Here is an 11883-nt window from a genome sequence, read left to right as displayed (position 1 = left end):
GCCATGCCCTTGGATGGATGCCAAGATTAAAACAGAAAAGCACGCAAAACAGAATCTTAACCTATCAGCAGAAAGACAGTTTGAGGGTAGAAGTGGGGGCACATGAACAGTGGGAGCTAAAGGACAGAGTTAAAATGGGGTGGTTACTGAGAGGCAGCCCAGGGGAAGGGTGGGCAGGGCATAACAGGGGGAGTAGACCTGGATGGGTGCAGTAGATACAACTCTGGGGTAGGAAGGCACTTACTGTAGGCTCCCAGCAAGGGTCTGTGAGTCGTCTTGGGTCAGTCACAGGGACTCATTTAGAATGAGCAGCCCAGATCCCAAGGCCTCTTCTGGAGCCACTCGTGGACATCCACTGCATGTTAGGCCCTGAGCCTATAGTCCGTATCCTGTATCCTTACTGTCCTTGGAGGTGGGTTCTCTGGTCCCAATTCTGCAGGAAGGGAACTGAGGCTCAGAGAGTCCACATGAGGTACCCAGATTCACTCAACCAGTCATCACGCTGGCATTCACCATGTCCTGGCAGCATTCAACCACTCTTGGGAAAGATGTTGGCTCTTCTTATACTCTGGTAATAAAATATTGACCTAAACATTGTATTCCTTAGAAATCCAGCTGTATTAATCATAAAAAATAACTCTTACATATGTTCTAATTTGATGTTTCCCAAAATATCTTATTAATGAAAATCCATTTCTGGGCCTCAAACCAGATCCACTATCTCAAAGTCTCTAGGGAGGGAGAGTCCTAGAAAGATAAAAATGGAACTCTTCAATTGTATAGTCTCAACCATATGAAATTGCCAACAACAATTTTACATGGTCTAATCTAATTTATACTTCAAATCCTAAATGATTCTTATCATTAGAGAAATTTGAGAAAACCTTTTAAATGCTTTGACATGTTCCTCAGAGCTAATATCCAGCATGCTTCAGTATTACAAAAGAGCAAGTATTACAAATAACCTGAAGTCTCACTCCTAATTATCTCCTAATTCAGTTATAAAAATCAATCTATGGATGGGCATGGTGGCTCACACCTGTAATCCCAGCACTTTGGGAGGCCGAGGCGGGTAGATCACCTGAGGTCAGGAGATTGAGACCACTCTGGCCAACACGGTGAAACCCCATCTCTACTGAAAACACACAAATTAGCTGGGCATGGTGGCGGGCACCTATAATCCTAGCTACTCGGGAGGCTGAGGCAGGAGAATCGCTTGAACCTGGGAGGTGGAGGTTGCAGTGAGCCAAGATAATGCCACTGCACTGCAGCCTGGGAGACAGAACGAGACTTTGTCTCAAAAAAACAAAAAAATCAATGCATTAGTGCATTAAAAAAATAGGTATTGAAGACCTACTATGTATCAAACACTAGACTAAACCAAGGGTACAGTGGGTTTAACCATGCTTTTTTATAATCCCTGAGCTCAAGATGTGAACTCAGAGCGATTAAGCCATGATTACACAATACACCAAGTGGTATAGGGCACAGAGAAAAGAACAATGTATACGTTTGAAAATGCACTCCCAGAAGTGTCATGTTCTTCTTCAACTGAGAGATGACCAGCTTTGAAGGTTTTATGTGCAGGGTTGGTGTTTTTTTTTTTTTTTTTTTTTTTTTTTTTTTTTTTTAAGATTAGGATCACATTGCAAGGATGAACCACTGCCAAGGTAAAGCAGGCTATAAGAGAGAGGCTTCCAGTGTACAGTTTAGAAGACCATAGTGTCATGGACCCCTGGATGTTCAGCTATTTCCTCTCTCTGCTGTCTTCTTCTCACTGCTAGAGAAATGTGGGCAATAGCAGGACTGATTTACTAGCATTAGCACTTTATATGCATCTGGAAATCTTGGACTTAAGAACAACTGATACTAGTGTGAGACTCTGAAACACAAGGTTATTGTCTGGGAGGAATTGTGCAGGTGTCCAAAGAGTTAAAAGAGGCTGAGATTGAAATTCCATTCTCTTTCATAATTCCTGGATTTATTTTTAAAATAGTTAAGAAGCAGAGGGTTTGCCCTAGTATCAGTGTTCAGGGAAGAGATTAGTTTGCAAAGTCAGTGGAACTTCCCATTCACCTTTCTCCCCTTGCAAGGATCCTAAGGTCTCACCCAGCTTAAGATTTCCAGCATGATGAAAATCCATTCCACTGGATGGGCAGGTAATGCAACCTCTTTTTACAACAACAGCCTTCTTTCTTTGAGGCATTTCAGTCTGGCCATTCAGGTGCATAAAGTATGCAGAAGCAGGTGGGTAGGATTTCAAGCTTCAGCGGCTGCTTGGCTCTAATCCCTTGAGGTAGATATTTAATTAAGCTGAGAAAGTCAGTGTACCATCCATCAGGCAGCATATTCTAGCAGAGACCACTTACTATCTGGGACATCGCATATCAAAGTATAAAATGAATTTTAATATGAAGTGAAATGACATAAATGGAAAGTGAACCAATTGCTGACTCAGCAACTTCTTTGGATGACAAAAAGGCTACTTTTAAAAATTTGCTCAAAAACAACAAGTGGTTCCCATTATAGATATCAAGCACTGTAATGGAATTGGAGTCCCTGACTGACCCTGCTGTTGCAATGCCATACACCAGCAAAGTTTGCTAGTCAGAGGAGGTGTGTGCCCTGGAGACATGGCAAGCTCAGAAGACTCACAAAAGCTTGTTGAATAATGATCGGAATCTGACTCATGCAAGAAAGAAAGGGTGCATTTTGAATGACTCTGATTTGTAAGTTCTGGGAGGTAATAATAGAATAACAGCTTTATTCAGCCTTCTGCAGAGCACACTGGAAATGCAAAGATCATGTGGACCAGGGGCCTGGTCCTCACAAGTGTTTACAGTCTAATGACAGAGAAAAGCCTGAGTCCCATAGAGGATGCTTTAAGGGAAAAGGCAACTGGTGAAAGATGTGTGAGTGTTTTAGACCTCAGTGGCAACAGAGTTCAGGAAGGGGAGCAATGACTTAAGGCTACGGAAATCTATAAAGACTTGGGAATGAGGTACAAATTGAATTAGGAAGAAAAGAGGAGAAGACGTAGTGAATGAAGGCAAGAAAGCAGAGGTATGGGCCAGGCGCAGTGGCTCACGCCTGTAATCCCAGCACTTTGGAAGGCTGAGGTGGGAGGATCACCTGAGGTTGGGAGTTCAAGACCAGCCTGGCCAACATGCTGAAACCCCACCTCTACTAAAAATACAAAAATTAGCTGGGCGTGGTGATGTGTGCTTGTAGTCCCAGCTACTCAGGGGACTGAGGCAGGAGAATGGCTTGAACCCGGGAGGCGGAGGTTGTAGTGAGCCGAGATCAAGCCACTGCATTCCTGCCTGGGCGACAGAACAGGACTCCATCTCAGAAAAAAAGAAAAGAAAAGAAAAAAAGAGAAAAGTAGAGGTATGATGGGGCAGGGGTGGGACAGAATTTGCTGGTATAAAAAATTACTTTTGGAAAGTTGTAGAAGATAGGACTGCAAGGGTTCACCAGGAATAGTTTGTGAGTGTCTACAAATGGAAGGCTATGGAATTTAAGCTCTAAACTCTCTGTAATGGGTAGCCATTGGATTTTCTAGCAGTGTGTTAAAAAAAAGAATTTGCAGCTGTGTGCAGGACAGGCTGAGAGCACAGGACAAAGTATTCATCTCACAGGCATCATTGAGAGCTTACAGTGCTAGATGCTTGGATTGCAAATATGAACCACACGGGGTCTCTCTCTAGAAGACCTCACAGAACAATAAGGGAAATACACAATGCATATGGACAGTTTCAACGCCCTTGCATGGACTTGAAGAATGAACCAGAAGGAGAAGCTAGTAAGAGACCACTGTAGTCCAGGTAATATGAAATTTGGATTTGAACTAAGCTGTGGAAACAGGAGGAGGACTCACAGCAGTGACTCAGAGTCAGAGATGACATTTCAGAGGGTCGGGAGGGAGAGGTCAGGACTGAAGAGAGTTTGGAAGGTCACCTGGGGAGAGGTGAACAACGTGTGAGGGGCAAAGGGCTGCTGCAGGGGCCCAAGGTAGGAGTTGGAGAGATGGGCAGGGAGGAGTGGGGAGGTACAAGCACAGGGATCGTGCAGAGAGCTCAGGAGCTGGGAGTGGTCAGAGCTGATAGCCCTGCCCTTCTGTCCTGCGGCACCTGTCACCCCTGTGCTCCTCCCAGGAGCTGGGCTGGCTCAGGGGGAGGGAGAGAAGTACTCACTTTCATTAGTTTCTTTGCCACATTAAAAGAAAACTGGCAGTCGGTCGCAGTGGCTCACACCTGTAATCCCAGCACTTTGGGAGGCCGAGGCGGGTGAATCACGAGGTCAGGAGTTCGAGAGCAGCCTGGCCAACATGTTGAAACCCCGTCTCTACTAAAAATACAAAAATTAGCCATGCGTGGTGGTGGATGCCTGTAATCCCAGCTACTCAAGAGACTGAGGCAGGAGAATCACTTGAACCCGAGAGGCGGAGGTTGCAGTGAGCCAATATCGTGCCATTGCACTCCAGCCTGGGTGACAGAGCGAGACTACAACTCAAAAAAGAACACTGGCTGGGTGCAGAGAGGGTCACTGCTGTCCAACAGAGCAGCCCTACACTTTCCTTATCCACAGAACCTACCTGTTTGCCTTTATATCCTGTGACTTTTTAGCACTCAACGGCTGCATCCTCTAAACTCTCTCCGAGCATGCCCAGCCCCAGCCCTGCCTCCTACCCCATCCCTATCCCACCTCCCACCACATCCCTTCCACTCCCCACTGTGCACACCCACCCCTCCTCCGCCATCCACACCTACCTCCTAACTCCACCTCCCCCTAACTCTCACTGGCAGCCTCCCGTCCGTAGAAATGCTATGCCTATTTTTTTCACTTTACTTTTGAATGCAGCATGGGGTACAAAAAGGTACCCTTGAATTTGAAATATGACGATCTAGGTTTAGATCCTGATATAGCCTCTTATGGCCAAAATATCTTTGAGTCTTGTTTTTCTTACCTGAAGAAATGAATATTTATAAAGATAAAATGAAAAAATCTTGTGCAGATGCCTGTTACTGTATATTGTTTGGGCCATCCTAGGTGCTCGCTCAGAATTAAGGACCTTTCTTGCTGCTTTTCCTGCTAGAGTCTCGAAGTGAGCATACAAAAGACATTCCACACTTATTGAATTAATCCTCCCTCCTGCATTAGAAATTAAACATTTCAAGGGCAGAGTCCTCTCTGGGTCTGGCATGTAGAGTCTTGTGCATGCCATCTACTAGTTAAATATTTGTTAAATAAATGAGCCATGTCGTCAGGAAAGCGAGGAAACTCCTACATGACAGCTAACTGTGATTTTACACTGTGGGTGTCTGGAGAAGAATGGAGTTTGACAACCCTCTGTCTCTTTCCTAGAATGGGTAGTAGACCCCCATTCTCTCCATTGTCTCCCAACAAGTCCCTGCTTAAAGCTTAAGGAACTGTTGACACGGCCTCAGCAGCGCAGGACCAAGCCATCATTCACAGGCACATATGCCACTCCTTTGGAACCTGTGAAGTGTGTGCCCCAAAAATTATCTGTATATTTTGCATGGTGACAAAAGCAGCACATTCTAATCTCCTACAGTGAATTAAATTCCACCAGCAAAACAAATGCCTTATGACAGGTGATTGATAGGTGTTTTCTCTGACAGCCTCTGGCACAGAAATTTGCCCTCGATCGAGTCTGGAAAGATAGCTGGAAGAAGAGTTGAAGTAGACAGCCAGCTCTCTCCCCACGCTGCACTGTGCAACGTCTAAGCACGCAGCAATATAAACGACATAACATTCAATTGACCTTTTGCTTATCTATAAATGCAGAATGAGCTGTGTGGACCCTGATCCACCAAGGAACCATTTTAGGAAAATTTATTTCCTTTCACTACCCATAAAAATAAATTGCTCCTCACAAAGGAGAGACCAAAAAAATACTTTCTTCCCCTAATAAGATTATTATGAAACGGATGTTTTCTCTGAACAATCATTTCTGAGTTGCGTGCTGTCAATTTTTTATCACTGTGTTACCACTCTCAGCTTGGCTGGAGCTCCAGAGAGACGGCAGGGAAAGGCCTGGCCTTTCCTGTTGTTTTATTTGGGTGATACTGTAACAGGGTCAAATGTTTTTAATGTGGGTAGACTAAACTTATCATTGGCCCCCAATGTTCTCCTGTATTCCAGGCAAAAGATGACGGGAATCGTAGCTCAATGCTTGGGCATAAATAATGTATTTATACACACAGGCATATACACACACACACACACTTGATGGCAATCCATGCATTGCTGGCTTTCAAAGGGGTGAAGTTCCACCATTGTGCTAAGAAAAGCTGTGTCCTCTCCAGCTTCGATAGTTTTCAGTGACCTTTACTTTAGTCTCTGTGACACTTAGCTCAGTGGGAGACTGGTCAGAGGAGCTGTGCTAAATGCTCTTCCATGCCCCTTTGCAGCCAACAATGAAATTAACTACAATGTATTCTGTATCTGCTTTGGGCCAGGAAGGCAGCTAGTTGCTTTACAGAAAACTCCATCTTTAAGCTTCACCCCAGGTTGCTGTCCCTTTTGAAGAAATTGAGGTTTGGACAAGTGAGCCAACTGGGCTAGGATCCCATTGTTAAGGAAGAGCGGAGGTGGAAGAGTGTGTCTTCTCCAGCTTAGGGGGAACAGAACGCACTGGTGAGGAGTCACAGGAGGAGGGAGACCTGCAAGAGGGAGGGCAGGCTGTGTGAGGTGTTCTAGGTACCGAAGCCAAGAGGGAACCGGATCTTCTGGGTGAAGTGGGGCAATCTTGTCAAATAGTACTTTAAGTGCACTTGAGTCTCCAGGAGAAGTTAAACTGAGTCATTCTCAGGAATAGGCTGTCATGAGCAGAACCGTAGAATTACCATTAATATAAGCCAAGAAAGTTAAGGAACAAAATGTATCCTAAAAATTGGTTTTTAAAAATAACTTGTATTATTTTGTTTTACTATTTTTCAATTTTTATTTTTAATTACCTGATGACCAGTTAATGTATTGTATATTTCAAAATTGTAGAAGTCAATTTTTAATGATTTATTCATTTTTGACTGCATATATATGTGTATACTTAAGAATTTAAAAAATGCTTCTAAGCAAGAAGCATATAAAAATTACTCACAATTTTAACCATGTGGAGGTTAATAATCTATATTTTAAGTTACATCCTTATAGTTTTGAATAGCTGTGTTTTGACTACACAAAATGTATTTTTTGAAAATCTGGTAAAGTTTTTTTAATAACCTGAGTCAATTTTGGTAAATTATAATTTCTTCAACTATTATTGGCATATGCATATAATTGGTAAGAATATTCTCTCCTGGTATTTTACAAATATCTCTTATAGTTATATCCCTGTTTTTGTCTTCATATTGTGTGTATGTGTGTATACGCGCATTTATGTACCTCTCTTAGATCTTGTTATTCTTAGTTGTGTACTCAAGGAACTCTGGTTTCCTATTTAAAGACCTCATTTGAAAACAGAAGGGTAATCTTTGCTACTTAGTTGGTCTTGATTTTCTATGGCTTATCAGTTAGCTGAGCTAGGAAATGTTTCTAAGATAAAATACTTCATAAATTCCTACTAATGCTTCAATTCAAATTCAGAACCACAGATGTTTTTCTTAACTTCATCAATAGACCAAGGGTCACCCACACTGAACATCCCCTCTATCGAAGAAACCAGTATCATTTCTCATTTCTTTTATCCAAAGAAGGGCACTCCACAGTCTCAAAATTATAATATAAATACTACCACTGGCAGTGTTTTCTGAAAACAGGTTAATTTTTTTTTTCCTGGTTCCTAGGGAATATCCCACTAAGAATGAATAGTCAAACAATCAAATTTCTTTCTGGGCCGGGTGCAATGGCTCACATCTGTAATCCTAGCACTTTAGGAGGCTGAGGCGGGAGGATCACCTGAGCTCAGGAGTTCAAGACCAGCCTGGCCAACATGGTGAAACCCCATCGCTACTAAAAATGCAAAAAAAACCCAAAACAAAACAAAACAAAAAAAACCATAGGTGGGTGTGGTGGTGGGCACCTGTAATCCCATCTACTTGGGAGGCTGAGGCAGGAAAATCACTTAAACCCGGGAGGTGGAGATTGCAGTGAGCTGAGATTGTGCCACTGTACTCCAGCCTGGGCAACAGAGCAAGACTCCATCTCAAAGAAAAAAAAAATTCTTTCTGAGCAATTGTACTACCAAACTGATATCCAATTTTGCTCTCCATTTTCATAATTATACAAAATATTAAATGATTCTAAAGTCAAATTTACAAAACAAGGTACATTCAGACACATCTAGTTTTTCCCTGTTTCCTTCACTTGTTTCTCTACCTTTCAAGGTAGTTAATTTTTTTATCCTTTCATTATTTTATGTTGGATATAAAAATGTTTTTGTTAATGTAAGAAAATATGTATTTATATTTTAGGTTTACTATAGAAAAACAATTTTTGAACTAGTTATTATAAGAAAATATGTCTATGTATATATTTTTATTATTTCCTTTCTTAGATGGATAGTATTATACTATAATGCTTTCCTTCACCTTATTTTTCCATTTAATAATATGTTTCAGAGGTTATTTCCTCCAAAGGCCTACAGGCAGTCCTCATTCCTTTTCCTGATGGCATAGTAGTCCATTTGCAGTTGTGGCATGGTTTTATTGCCTAAGATGTTATTGGAAAGCGTTTCCACTGGACTGTTGTGGAGAGCTTTCCACATTCCTCAGCTGAGCATACAGGGTCCCCATAATCTGCCTCTGCAACCCCTCCAATCTGAAGTTCTCTATAAACTTCATCACCTTATACTCCAGTGTCACCTATGTAGTTGCTGTTAAAAATACAGGTGCTAGAAAAATTCTATGTGAGCATTGGCTACGTGTGTTAATATATTCCAAAACGCATTGAATAGTACACTTGAAATGTGTGCATTGTATTGCATGTAAATTATACTTACTCTCTCATTTTATATATATATACACACATATATATACACACACACACACATATATATATATATATATTTTTTTTTTTTTTAAATTGGGATGGAATCTCACACTGTCACCCAAGCTGGAGTGCAGTGGCATGATCTCAGCTCACTGCAACCTCTGCCTCCTGGGTTCAAGTGATTTTCCTGCCTCAGTCTCCCAAGTAGCTGGGATTACAGGTGCCCGCCACCATGGCCAGCTAATGTTTTGTATTTTTAGTAGAGACAGGTTTCACCATGTTGGCCAGCCTGGTCTCAAACTCCTGATCTCGTGATTTGCCTGCCTCAGCCTCCCAAAGTGCTGGGATTACAGGCATGAACCATAACTATGTATATTTATACAGTCATGACCATAAACTAGTCAAGTCAGAGCCCTATCCTAGGTCTACTGTGTGAGAATTTCTGGTTGTGTATACTGAAAATCTACATTACTAAGCAAGACCCACAGGAGACACATTTGCATGTTAAAATTTGAGACCACAAACTACTTGTATTTCTTCAAACTCTCAAGCTGGGTGTGTTTCTATGCCTGCTGATTCTGCTATTTGCTAGAATGTCTTTGAATACCTGAAGAATGCTATGCATCTTCAAGATGTTGTTCAGGTATCACATCCTCTGCTTTTTCCTTCTTCTGGTTTAATTTAACATGAACTCTACCCTGCTTTGTTCTTTACTGTGAGTATAAAATTATGATGCTTCCATTTACAAATATATATATATACACACACACACACAGACATATACTATATGTATATTTAGAAAGTATATATAATGCTTGCTCTAACACATTTATTTCTGTATTTCCCTTTACCAAACTAAAAACCATTTTCAGAACAGAGACTGTGTCTGATTTGCCATATTTTCAAGGTCTTGTTGGGACCAAAACACACAGTAGGTGTTTGATAAGTTGTTCCTAAATGAATGGCCTTGGTGAAGGAATAGTGGGGGAGGAGGTTGGATGTACAGATTAGGAATATATTTTGGAAGGTCATAAATATTAAACTAAAAAGCTGATTTTTAATTTATTGGTTATCATGTAAAGAATGCTTATTATGTACTACGAACTGTGCTAAACACAGTGTGACTTTTATTGCATTAAATCCTATGTGGTGGGTGGTTTTTATTTTAAAGATGACAATCTGACACTTAAAGAGGTCAAGCCACTTGTCCAAAGTCATTGTGCTTCCAGTCAAACCCTGGTCTGACTGACCTCATAGAACGCATTTTTTTTTTTTTTTTTTGAGACCGGAGTCTCTGTCACCCAGGCTGGAGTGCAGTGGCACGATCTCAGCTCACTGAAAGCTCCGCCTCCTGGGTTCACACCATTCTCCTGCTGCAGCCTCCAGAATAGCTGGGACTACTGGCGCCCGCCACCGCGCCTGGCTAGTTTTTTGTATTTTTTTTAGTAGAGACAGGGTTTCAGCATGTTAGCCAGGATGGTCTCGATCTCCCGACCTTGTGATCCACCAGCCTCGGCCTCCCAAAATGCTGGGATTACAGGCGTGAGCCACCGCGCCCGGCCGAGAATGCATTCTTTAATAATGTTAGTGCCTCTCAGGTTGTTAAAGTTTAAGAATATTGAATATTTTTCTCGCAGAAGTAGAGATGTTTGGGGTTTCTAAGGTGGTACCCAATAAATAAAAGAATATCCACCTTCATGTCTAAGTTCAACACAAATTGAAAAAAAACAAAACCAAGAAGGCATATTGGAAATTTAGACAAATCACCTTTCTTCCTAATAACAATTGCATTGGAGAATACAGTTTTGTGTGAGAGACAGGTGGGTGGGCTGGTAAGGACCAGCATCAGTTGGACTTAGCCCGGTCTCCACAGTGCTGGACCAGCATAGGCATCCCCTGCAGAGGCAGAACACACCTGAAAGGTTCCCTGGAGAGTAGCTTGCTTCCACGGGAGAGGAAATTGGGACTGAGCCATGTAAGCCCAGTGAGTCTTCCCAAAGGTACTAATCAAGAAAGTCACTCTCTGTACCCGCGAAAGTGTAGTAAAGGGGTGGAGACAGCTTGAGTGTTTAGAGGGTCCCTTCCTTCCGGAGATCCAGAGAAACACGAAAAATGATCAAGCTCTCCCCTAGGGATGCAAGCAATGATGACGGTGCTGCCTGAGCCAGGGGGCAGCTGGTGGGTATTGGAGTACTGCAAAGTTATGTCTGCCAGATTTCACGGCCAAGTGGGCACTGGGGGAAGGAAGAAAATAGGAACCACTCATGACTTGCAAGCAAGGGTCTGTGTGACAGCAAATGTGGTCTACCATGTTTAGCCCAATTGTGGGGAGAAACATATTCTGAGGAAGAAATGATGGGTTTCATTTTTTCAATTAGCCTTGGAAAGGCTTGGGAAGAAGCATTGTCTAGTCATTTTAAAAGATGCTCTTTTAAAACTTAGAGAGTTTATAAATGGACAAATGAAACGTTAGCAAGCTTGAATAAAGTGTTCATCACCTTCAGATTATGCAAAAATTAGCATAAATCTATGACCAAAGCAACAGGCTAAATTTTAAGATTACTATTTATAGAAGGCATATATCACTTACTCTTTGCTTAGAGGGTGTGAAATCTTACTGGAAAGTGAAAGGAAGTCTTCCTTGTCAACATTTGCCTCCTGTCCCTAGACTTATCATTACCTGTGTTAATATCCTTTCCTTCTGTTTCACAGCTTGAATCCTCTTTGCTTTCTGGATTAACACAGCTAAAGTTTTCAAACTTTAATTGCATCTAGGTAGTATGTATTCCTAGTTTGAGTTTTTTATTGCAAACATTTGAGATTAAGACTATGTAAATCGAGTTAACCAATTATAAATTTTAAGTCTTAAAATTTTTAGGCATCATTTTAATATTCTATTTAAATATTAAATATATAAACATCTAGACC

This window comes from Papio anubis, chromosome 7, assembly GCF_008728515.1.
Source record: "Papio anubis isolate 15944 chromosome 7, Panubis1.0, whole genome shotgun sequence".
NCBI lineage: Eukaryota > Metazoa > Chordata > Mammalia > Primates > Cercopithecidae > Papio > Papio anubis.
Note: the sequence above shows the minus strand (reverse complement) of the source record.